General features: G+C 51.5%; 1 protein-coding gene across 6 annotated transcripts in view; it reads left to right on the top strand.

Annotated features, from left to right (window-relative positions):
* DLGAP2 (DLG associated protein 2) overlaps positions 1-11,556 on the top strand; it is an 868,686-nt gene that overhangs the window by 203,920 nt on the left and 653,210 nt on the right. The window lies entirely within an intron of this gene.

Below are 11,556 nucleotides of genomic sequence, written 5' to 3'. Positions count from 1 at the left end.
ACGCTGTTGACAGAACCTGATTTGTGACGGGAATTCCTGTTGATGGGGGACAGTTATGAGCCTGTGGGGATTTGCTCGAAGCTTCTGTGGTGACTGTTTTCTTACTGAACATGTTGATTCAGTGATTAAAAATGACGGTGACTGGAGCACCCTAGGGGGCGTGTTTAAAGCGTTCTAGTCCCCGAGGCTCCCAGGTCTGTCTGCCTCAGCACAGGTGGCACACACCCAAGGTCTCAGGGGAGAATCAGTCACGTCGGGAGTGGGATTTGAGCCAGTGGCCGATTTTGAGATCCTTAAAGCTGAAAGTCCTCTGTGAGTCCCTCCCTGAGAAAGGACACTTAGCCCCTCTGAGCCTCGGTTTCCTCATAGATTGAAAAGAATCATCACAATTGTGTTCTTAAAAGGAGGATGCAGTGAGGCAGGGTGTGAGGATGTTGTCAGCTGTCACACAAATGCATCATGCCAGACGCGCCAGGGAAGGACGGAGGTCTCGGGACATGTGGAGCAGGAGGGAGATTTGGAGTATGGGGTTTGGGGTTGAGAATTACCATTGCTCTTGCTAGTTTTTAGAAATACAAGAGAGAAATAGGACAGAGTTCAGAGAGCTGAATTGCAAAAACACCTCCCACGACGGACCAGAACACAGATGCACAAGGCCCCCTGAAGGAGTGGAGTGGTTCTAGGCCTATCAGACACCATGGGACACATTCAAATTCTGTAGCACAGTGGAAGGAAGTGCGTGCGTGTAGTGGAAGGGACACCGGCCAGCCGCAGGGTCCCAGGAGAACGGGCCCAGAGTGCCTTGCCCTGCCCAGGGCTGAGGGTGCCAGGAAAACGGGCCCAGAGTGTCCTGCCCTGCCCAAGGCTGAGGGTCTCATATTCTTCATGGTAGGTCCCTTGACTGCGGAGGGCGCCAGCCTGAAGCCACCTCCGAGGAGAATTTCTGGTCATGTCATAGACACGGATTTACCGAGGCAAAGTACATATTTAGTAGGCGTCATGGACACTGATTTATGAGGTGGAGTATGTGTTCAGCACCCATCCTGGACACAGATTCATGAGGTTGAGAATGTATTCAGTAAGCGTCCTGGACACGGATTCACGAGGTTGGGAATGTATTCAGTAGGCGTCCTGGACACAGATTCATGAGGTTGGGTATATATTCAGTGGGCGTCTTGGACACGGATTCACGAGGTTGGGAATGTATTCAGTTGGTGTCCTGGACACGGATTCTTGAGGTTGAGAATGTATTCAGTAGGCGTCTTGGACGCAGATTCACAAGGTTGGAAATGTATTCAGTAGGCATCCTGGACACGGATTCACGAGGTTGGGAATGTATTCAGTCGGTGTCCTGGACACGGATTCATGAGGTTGAGAATGTATTCAGTAGGTGTCCTGGACATGGATTTAGGGAGGTCAAGAAGGTATTCAGCAGGCGTCCCGGACACAGATTGAGGGAGGTCAAGAATGTATTCAGCAGGCGTCCTGGACATGGATTTACTGTGTCCTTAGTGTATCCCAGCCTCTGTCCCTGGAAGAGGAACGAGGCTCAGCTCCCAAGCTTGGTGCTCAGGTGCCTGGTTGATTCTTACGATGACAACATGGTGATGTTAGTGGGGACTGCGTACTTGACACCTTGCAAAGGCATCTGTGGGTTGCACCCAGAAAACAGCATGAGATTTTTGATTTAGAGGAGTAAGTAAAAATCAAGCACAGGAGAAGAACTTGGTGATAAGGCTGGACAGGTCTTCACTGGCCTTTCCTTCGCACCCGGGGCCAGGCTTAGGGTGTCCACATGAAGCAGGGATTAGATGGGAATCACTGCCTTTGATGCAAGAAGATCTGGAAGATCACAACGCCTCAGAGTTAGGCGAACTTGAGGAGTATCTGCTGTGAAGCCTGACTGAACTGAGGAGGAAATTGGAGCAGTGGCGCTAGCATCAGGGTAGGGGCAGGGAGGGCCGGACGGCTCTGCAGCCAGTTTTGGCTGCAACCCACTCCTCAAGATTTGTCTCGAAAAATGAAGACCTCCCCGCCATTCCCACTCTAAAAATCCCACCCTGTAGGACTCAAGCAGCATTTGCCTGGCTTTATTGAGAGTGTCCGGTTAACAGGGAGGGCTGCAGTCTAATTATGCTTAGAAGGAAATATTGATCATGGTTTCCGTGATTTATACTACTAGTCACTTCCATTTTAATTTGAGTTACCAAGAATGGACACATTAGTGCAGGATGAAATTGAAATGTGTTGGACTCTATAGAAATTACTTTGTGTCTCTGACTTTGTTTTTTCACTCAGAAATATGTATTTTTCCTCCTTGCCATTGCGATTCTAATTTTCTGCGTTGTGTCTCTAGGAGGAATGAGTTGATCCATGTGCTCATCCTGATTCGTGATTGTCTTGTGCCTCTCAGTCTGAGATAGGCCACACTGATGTGTTTGCATGGGGTTGAAGGCTGAGAATTCAGAATCAGACCTGGGGACCCGGCCTCTTCTTTTTGCAGGCCTTAGAAACATGAGTGACTCACTGTAGACGCCAGAGCTATGCAGCCCTTGCCTTCCTGGAGGAAGCAACCATGAGACGTGGAATCGTCGTTTCCCTTGGGGGATCATGTGGTCAGAGTCAGTCCATGTTCCACCGACTCTGCTGGCCACAAGGGTTTAAAGGCAAATGCGATGTTGTATCTTCTTTGGGGGAAATTATCCTGTACTAGGAAAGACGGTGATGTGAGCGAGTGGTTCCTGTGCCGGGTGCACGCAGAGCATGACGTAACAACACTACGTTGGGAGCCAGGCGCTGAGAGGATTCTCGCAGAAAACGCCCGAGGAGGGGACTTCAGTGCTGAGTCTTTTATCATAGATTGCCAGGGAGACAGGGGTATTCCAGGTAGTGGAGGAAGCCTGCAAAGACTACATGGAGATGCAGGGAGGGCAGGTGTGCCCTGGGCTTGCTGCACATAGGACGCCAGACACAGGCTGTGGCCAGACACCAAGAGCAGGTGCCGGCTGCAGGTGTGCGGGACTGGGAACCTCATGGAGACCCCACACTGCAGAGACGTCCTCCCACTGTCTTCCAGAGCTGTGGGAGCCACACCAGTATGCCAGGGCATGGAGCAGAGGCCGTCCTATTAACAGTAAAAACCAGGGAACTCAGATTTACGTTCTGTTTATTATGTAATGGGAGGGAGGTGCTTTGCTCATGGAAATCCCTCTGGAACTGCACTAATTGAGAGGACTTTATGGGTTGTTCTGAAGATGAGTGGGGATCAAGGCAGGGGAAGAGTGGAGGTTTGGGGGCTCAGACCCTTTCTTCTGGGTCCTTAAGTCCCCAGTGAAGAAGACACAATCACAGAACTTTGTCAAATGATTTCCCAAGGCGGGGGCAATAAAAGAGATAAATTTTTGCAGCCAAACAGAAGCGTGTATGTAGGTAGGAGGTACGTGTGAGGAAGTCGCCAGCCGAGTCCAAGCACTGGGACCACCGCCGTGGGCCCCTGGATCTTGGTCCTGGGGCAGGCGGATCTCTGAGAGCTGAGGAGCTCCGTGTGCAGCTGACACAGTCCGGTTGTGTTTCTGAATAAGCGATTCCCAGTTATGTCCACACCCTGACGTCTGGGGGGCTCCCACGCTGAGAGAGCCGGGAATGGCAGGGGCGTTCCACATGATGGTGAGCACAAGAGCTCTCTGCCTCTCCCGCCTCCTGGCTCTGGAAAAAGAATCAGGAACATGTTCTAGAAGAGGCTGCCTGCGATTCCTTCTTAAATTCCCTGGTTACCCCTGGATCCTGTGATTCCTTCTTAAATTCCCTGGTTACCCTGGGATCTGAGATTCCTTCGTAAATTCCCTGACTACCCCGGGTCCTGGGATTCCTTCTTCAATGCCCTGGCTACCCCAGGATCCTGGGATTCCTTCGTAAATGCCCTGGCTACCCCGAGATCTGAGATTCCTGGCACTTCTGTTGAGAATCCCAGATATTTCGGCTATTATTTTTAGGCACTGCCACTTGTCATAATGTTCTTCCTGCAGTGAGAGCTTGGACATTTGGCTCCTGGGGGGCCTTGGCAGGTCTCTTACTTCCATGTGAATTTCATTTGTTCTCCGGAGCCCTCACCAGCCTGTTCTGAGTTTCTGGGTAAAGCCCTCCCCGTCATCCTTCTGGCCAGCCCCTGACCCCGGGCTCCCTCTTCACTGGGCTGCTGAAACACGGTGGTGGATGTTGGCAGAGGAAGAAGGGCACCACTTGGTTTTTCTTTTCTTTAAAAATCTTTGGAGTCTTGTTACATTCACGATCTCCATTTTTTGGACTCAATGAAATGACATAATGCATATAAACCAGCTGTTTTGAGTCCTGTTGCTGGAATCTGTTCGGCCTCCGTCTGCTCGAGGAGCAGCCAAGGGGATGTTTGGTACCCATGGCTGGAAGGAGACTGGGGAGTGTTTGCCTCACACAGTTTTTATTTGGCAATCTTTATTTTAAAAATGTTCTCTTATCAGAGGAAATATTCCCTTCTAGGAAATACTGCAGCACGAACATAGTCTCCGTGGCATTCCTGTGGATTTTCTGGGTGCCTGATGATTTTGTCCACAAACCTTTTCCCTCTCACCTTTGGCCTCTGGTCACTGTCCTGACCAAACTCCATAAACACACATGCAGTCCAGCAGCCACGTGTGTTCTGAGGTAGAAAAGGCCAACACATGTTCTCTGAGGTTCATCACCTCTGGATTTTCGTACACTCTGAGTGATTTTTAGGAGGGACTCTCATGATCTGGTTCTTTTCTTCTTACGATTTGCAAAGGGAAAGTCTCTCAGCAGAGACGGAGAAAGACTGAGAAGTGGTTCCAGGTTAAATAAAACGAGAGATGTGACGGGGGCACTGTGTGGTCTTCTGCTCAGTTGTTTTTAATCTTCTATAAAACACAGGAGTGGAACAATTGGCAAAATGTGAATAAGCTGTCAGTGAAACATTCACATTTCAAGATGTGGATCATCGTGTTGTGATTATAATGAAATGCCGTTGGTTTTAGCAAACACACAGTGAATCATTGTGAAGGGCTATCATGCCTGCAATGTAGTGTCAAGTGGTTCTGAAAAAAGATTATGCGAAAAAGAAATAATAGTAAACATAAAATGTCAGTGTTCAGGAAATCAGGGGAAAGAGTACATAGGAATTCCCAGCACTGCTTTTCCAACTTTTCGGTATATCTGAAATTATTTCACAATGAAAAGTTAAAAAACCTTTCTTAAGATAAAGAAGTGTTGATAACCAGTTTGAAAAAGATCAGTCAGCATTTCGCGTTCTTGATTCAAAACTCTTCTTTCCCCCCAGTCTTTCTGTGGGATCTTAGACTGTTGGGGCAAAGATAATATTGGAAATTTACGGTTAGGGTTTTGTCTTCCCACCTGCAGGGATGTGGGCAGGAGGTAATATTTCTCGAGTTCCTGTGGACTCATCGACAAAGGCACCTTCCAAGCCTGTTCCCTAATTCCTGCAGAGCCTGCACAGTGGAAGCCGCTGTCTGCTTCCTTCAGAGAAGGAAGCTTTGGCTTAGGAGGTGGTCAGGGCGTGATGGGAATTCAGGTCTCTCCATGGTTAGCTTCTCTTTGCCACAGCTACTGCTTCCTTGGCCCCTTATAATTCTGTGGGTTAGGGAGCCCTCTGTCCTGGAACGGCTGCCAGCCCTGGCCGTGGGCTCGGGGGTGTACAGACACCTGGCTGCTCATTCTCATCCCACTTAGCGGGAATGGCAGCCTGTTGGAATCAATCTATTTTGAGCTTCATTGAGGGGGACCGGCTTGAAACAGGCCACCTCTTCAATTCTTGCCTTGGTTTCTGCCTGTCGCTACTTGAGGCGGCTCTGAGTCAGCTGAGCATCCAGGGGCGGAGAGGAAGTGAGTGCTCACTCCTGCATGGCGTGTGGCGTGGCTTTTCCTGGCTTGTGGTGGGGAAGGTGGAGGCAGAGCGGACACTGGGTGCAGAGGTGGAGACTCATCTTCGTGTTCGCTCATCCTCAGGAGCTCAGCGACGCCATGGCCCCAGCCCCGTGTCAGCTATGGGGGAGATGGGACATTTGGGGAACCCGAGTACCCACCTTTTCTTCAGTTCAGGCTGTTCTGTCTGAAGAAGAACAGATCAGATGCACACGTGTTCCTGGCTGTAAGAGCAGCAGAAGGAAAGGGTGGTTTGCTGCCCAAAGATAGAGGTTCCCCAGCTTGCCTCTTTAGAGCCTGAAGAGCAGCCAGCGTTCCCATAGTCTCCTTCTTTGTCTCTTCAACGTTTCCAAACCCCTTTGAGTGTGATTTGTAAGAATGTGTATCGCTTGGCTTTTCACCAGGAAGGGCACAGTACCTCAGCCCAGCAGACCGTGTGCCGCAAGCTGTGTCAGTGACATTAAACCCCACATTGTGCAGAGGGTCTCCTGCCTGTCCCTGGGAGACACAGAGGCAGCTGCCCCTGAGGAGTGCTAGAAACACCTTCTCTGAGTGGCTCCACCGTGTGGGCATCTCTCTCCCTTCCCATGTGGGTCTACGACTCAGAGATGTGCTCTTCGCCTTGGACCCAAAGTCGTGTGTGGGAGCTCTCGCTGTGCCATCTGCGTGGCAGCTGCCAGCCACGTGCGGTCCTGAACCCACGACACGCTGCTGCTCTGAGTCCAGAGGGTCTGTCAGTGTCAAACATTATACGTGCTGGATTTTGAAGACTTAGTATGAAAAAAAATGTGAAGTATGTTACTAATATTTTTTGTGTTGATTGCATCTGGAAATGACATTTTGCATGTGTTGGGTTAAATACAATGTATTAAAATTAATCTCATTTGTTTCTTACAATTTTAATGTAGTTAATAAAACAGTAAATTGCACATGTGCTCACACTGCATTTCTCCTGGACAGCCTGGCTCTGTCGCATTTGCAGATTCTTCCACCGAATTCCACGTTTTGGGGATGGGTGGGCCTCTGCTGTGTTCTGTAATCCGTCCCGTCTCACTGTGCGTCCTGCACAAGGGCTGCTTCCCGTGAGCACAGGAGCCGTGCGTACTGCTCGGTTCTGACAGCTCCCTCAGAGCAGCGTGGTTCCTGTTTGTTGGGTACTGGGTGGGATGTCACGTAAACCTCCGGGTTGGCTTCTTGTTTTTCATGGAGTATGAGCATTTATGTGCTTTTTCTGTGGTTATTATTAAAATGTCTATCAATTATTGTTCATATTTGCTTACTGAAAATTGGAGAGCTGCGTAAGAGTGGGGACGTGAAAAAATGATTGTTTCTAGGAAACCGGGAACGTTCTGAGAGTCAGGGTAGGAAGTTCATTAAAATGACTGAGGACCCTGCCCAGTGGGGCCCATCTCCAGCCTGCTGGAAATGAGCTGGCAGAGCATGTTGCGGGTTGAGCTGCCGGTTTGTTCTGAGTGAGTGGAACAGAACACTGTGTACCGTGCGTCGCTAAGCCACGGCTGGTCTATGAAGAGGGTCTCTCAAGAGAATGAGCCTGTGTAGGATTCTGTGTGGCCCAGTCAGCAGAGCCCAGAGGCCCAGAGCAGGCAGCCTAGACTGCTCCTATCAAGAAAGAGAAGGGGAGTCCAGGGGACTCTATGCTAAGGTGGCCACACATGCTTCTACATTGGAGAAGGCAAAGTGCAGGAAGCAACTGATGTATGAAACTCTGGAAGCACGTTTGCCGTTGAACAGGAACTCTGATTGCATTGCCTCCCCTGGGAGATGGAGACTCAGTGTCTAGGGAGGAAGGGAAGACTCTCTGCCTCTCTATGTGTCTGCAAGCTGGAGCCTGGCTGGAAGCTGAGTGCAGGGTCTTCTCTTTTTGTTTTGATTTTTTGTTGCGTTGGGCACTTAGGGTACAGCCTGGAGGCGGCAGGGAGCTGATGTATAAGGGAATGCTCTGCGGATTCCTAGGAAATTAGGTGAGAGCATTTAGCCAACATTTTCATGACTTCTGAATAAAATAAAGGGCGAACTGGGAGAATGTTTCCAGCAGTGTAAGAGAAGCTTCTGATCCATTGTTTCACCACCTTGGAGCATTTTCAAAAAGCACACTGCATGACACCGATGGACGATCAATACTGCCCTTTCTAAAGGCCTGGACGGACGTGTGAACCTTCCTCAGATCTGAGAGCTCATGGCGAGGCCTGTCCCTGTGTATGGAGGTCTAGGCATGATGGCCTCCTGTGTGAAGGCCACTAAATGGCCGGCATATCTACAGACATGCGGTGCCCTTGAGCTGTGGCACTCACCTTAAGACTTTCTCTTGAGGACGTTCCTCAAGCCCCCCTCGCGCGCCTGACATGCTGCTCCCTATCTTGCTGTTTTTCTAGGAACATGCTTTCATTTAGAAAGGATCCCTGGTGTGCCAGGTGGAGCAGCTGTCCACATCTAGACAAGGGAGCACTTGTTACACTTTCGCTTCGTCTTGCTGTGTGTGCTCAAGGCAGGATGTGCTTATAACGGGCCGAGAGGCAGCTGTGAGGCAGCTCCAGTCATTACCATCGTGATGGGCACGCTCTTTCTTATGGATTCTAAAACATGCCCATGTTTCCCCAAAGCCATATTAGGATCAAAACGAAAGTGATGATTTAAGTTTTTCATCATCTCTGTTGTTTCAGAATCTGTTCTAATTGTCATTGACCGTCTCCAAAAGATTGTTCCAAAAGCCTGTTTTTCTTCATGACTATGAGAGAGGTTTCTTTAAAGAGATATCAGTAACTGGAAGTTTTTAGAATGTCACATGATTTTCAAAGCCAAAAACAACACAGCGGAAAGACCCTTGGCTCCGTGGATGGTGGGGTGCGTTTATCACAGAAAACAGCCCTTCTCCACAAAGAGCCCCGGAGTTGCTTGGGGATGGAGGAGCCCGAGGAAGCCCTGGAGAGCACACCCTTGGAGGCGGGGTTCTCATCCTGCCCGCCTGCCTCGCTGGGTCTCCCACAGTCTTCTGGTCTTCGCCTCCATATCCTGCAGTCAAGGGAAGCTGGTATTTCTGCTTCTGTGCTCTGTGTCTTAGGCTGTGTGTTCCCTGTCTCGGCCTCGTTTTTCTCTCACTGAAGGTAAGGGACTGTGGGCAACTCTACAGACGCCTCGAAATCCAGTATCCTGCCTTTCTGTGACTCTGTGATGACAGTGCCTGGGGTCGGGGGGACAGGAGGTGTCTGTCCCGGCCTTTCTGCAGTGCTGATTCAGGGTGGAGCTGAGGGTAGTTCAGCAGTTCTTACTCTCATATCAGGACCTCTGGCCTCGTGCCCCAGACAGCCATTCCTGCCACACACATCTGCGGGCCCGCACGCACTGTGAGGGAGGAGGGGCACCGTGCTTTCTGACTTAGCGCATCAAACGCACGGTGCAAGCCATGGTTCCCGCATGAGCCTGTGAATGCCGAGTTAGACTCAGGGTGCTTTCCTTTTAGATTGAGACAGGGTCTGTCTCTGTTGCCCAAGCTGGTGTATAATGGTGACAGAGAGAGACGCTTTGAAGGTTCGCTACAGCTTCGAACTGCCTCTGTCTTGGAGTAGCCAGGACTGCAGGTATGTGCCACCATGCCTAATTTTAAATTCTTTTGTAGAGACAAGGTCTCACTATGCTGCTCATAGAGGGTCTGAAGGTGGATCCAGGTTCTGGAGGGGACAGACGCGGAGAGGGAAGGCCAGGTTGGACCCTGAGTAGTCTTCGGTTCTGGGGAGCACATGGTAGGTATAGGGAAGGGATCTGGGTTGCACCCAGCCTAGAAGGGCCTCCCCTGTTCCCTGCACAGGCGGCTCCTTATTCCTGGCTGCAAGAAAGAGGCTTGGATGGCCACAGTGGCCTCCTGCTCAGAAGCCAGGGTGTGGTCTGGGGTGGCCAGTCTGCAAGGCAGCCCTGTAGCTCAGCTTGGGGGAGGCTGTGGCCTGGCTGTGAGGTGGCATGGGCATGGCTGGCCAGTGTGGCAGTGCTGTGTGGCTCAACACAGGGGCCACGCGATCTGGGGGAGCCCAAGCCTGGGCTCTCATTGCCTCAGAGGCCTCTGCCTTAGGCTCTGAGGAATAGTGTGAGGATGAGACCAGGGCGAGAGGGGAAGGCGTCTGTGCTGAGCAGGTGGAGCCTGCCTTCCTCCTCTGCAGGCAACCTTTGGAGGCGCAGCACAGCAGCCACGGGCAGGGCTGCAGAAGGCGGGATCGAGCTCCTGCCTGGGAGTGGGAAGTGTGGGTGCAGCCACAGATGGGGCTGGGGTGCCCCCTTGGAGGCCCCGGGCTGCGGCCCCCACTGAGGCCTTCCCAGGGTGAACACCCATGGGCTCCTGAGAGCACACACCAGGCCCCCAACTGCCTGAGAGAGAATCCGGGAATAGAAGGGAGCAGGGATCACCGTCTTTACGGTGGAAAGCGTCCTGGGCTTCTGTGGAGTGCAGTCAGGCGCTTGGAATTTGAACGGAGGCCACGGGAGCCCTGGAAGGACCGTGGGGCCTGGAGCCTGAAGACATGCCTTACGGTCTGAGCTTTACTACCTATCTGATGACAGTCGTGACATTTACTTAGGTTCTCTGAGTTTCCATTTTACCTTTAAAATTGGGAGAACAGTAATGGCGACATTGTGAGGTCGTCAGGTGGCCAGGACAGGCAGACGCACAAAAACCAGTGCCTGTGACATGAGGTGGTGTTGTGAGGTCAGCTGAGCCAGGGACAGGGACAGAGAGGGGAGAGGGACACAGAGGGAGGGGGCAGAGACAGAGAGGGGACAGGGCCACAGAGGGGACAGGGACACAGAGAGGGAGGGGGCAGGGATAGAGAGAGACAGGACAGGGTGCTCAGGCCTGGGAGTTCCCTGTGATTTCGCCCTGGGAGGTTGTCCCTCTGCAGCCAGGATTTCTCATCTGAAGTGTGGGTGTGGAATTGTCTGTGAGTGTCCTGTTTGGGACATGCAGGAGCTGACTGCATTTCTGTCCAACACATAGGGCTGTCAGAGGCTCTGCTTAACTTTGAATTTGGGGCTCTGGCTGGCCGCAGCTGGGGAAGGCAGCCTGGGGTGTTTTTGGGGAAGGGGAAGGAAAAGCTTTCAGGAGCACTCTGGAAAACCAATTTTCGTTGATGCTCTTCCTCTGCTCTCATGTCTCCAGATGCTGGGCTTTTGTTTTACGAAAATTTAAAGCAGTTCTGTGCAGCCCCTTTTGTTCTGATCATTATCCCGGGAGAAAAGATCACCCCTTTTCTGGGAGCAGCTGCCGATGGTCATCCATCCACCTCACTGAGGGATCAGCTCTGGGAGGAGGGGAGGAGGGGGAGTCTGAGGCCAGGAGTCAACAGCCCTAAGATGTCCGCCAGATGGGTGGAGACTCCTACCTGCCAAGAGAGGGCCACAGCGGAGTCACAGTTCAGTCACACCCCAACCCGCCTGCAGGTTTTGCAGGAATCGCTCATAGTTAGGCTGTATACCAGAAGCACAGTAAAGAGCTCAGCAGTGTGTGTTCAGACAGCCCCATCAGAGAACAGGCCGTATCCTGGGGGCTTTCATTTGGGACCCTCAGGGGGTCCTGGGATGCCGCTGTCCCTGAGTCTTGAGTCATGTTTGTGGGGAGGAACCAGT

Source organism: Saimiri boliviensis, chromosome 13 (genome assembly GCF_048565385.1).
Source record: "Saimiri boliviensis isolate mSaiBol1 chromosome 13, mSaiBol1.pri, whole genome shotgun sequence".
Classification (NCBI taxonomy): Eukaryota; Metazoa; Chordata; class Mammalia; order Primates; family Cebidae; genus Saimiri; species Saimiri boliviensis.
This window is presented reverse-complemented; position numbering and strand designations above follow the sequence as displayed.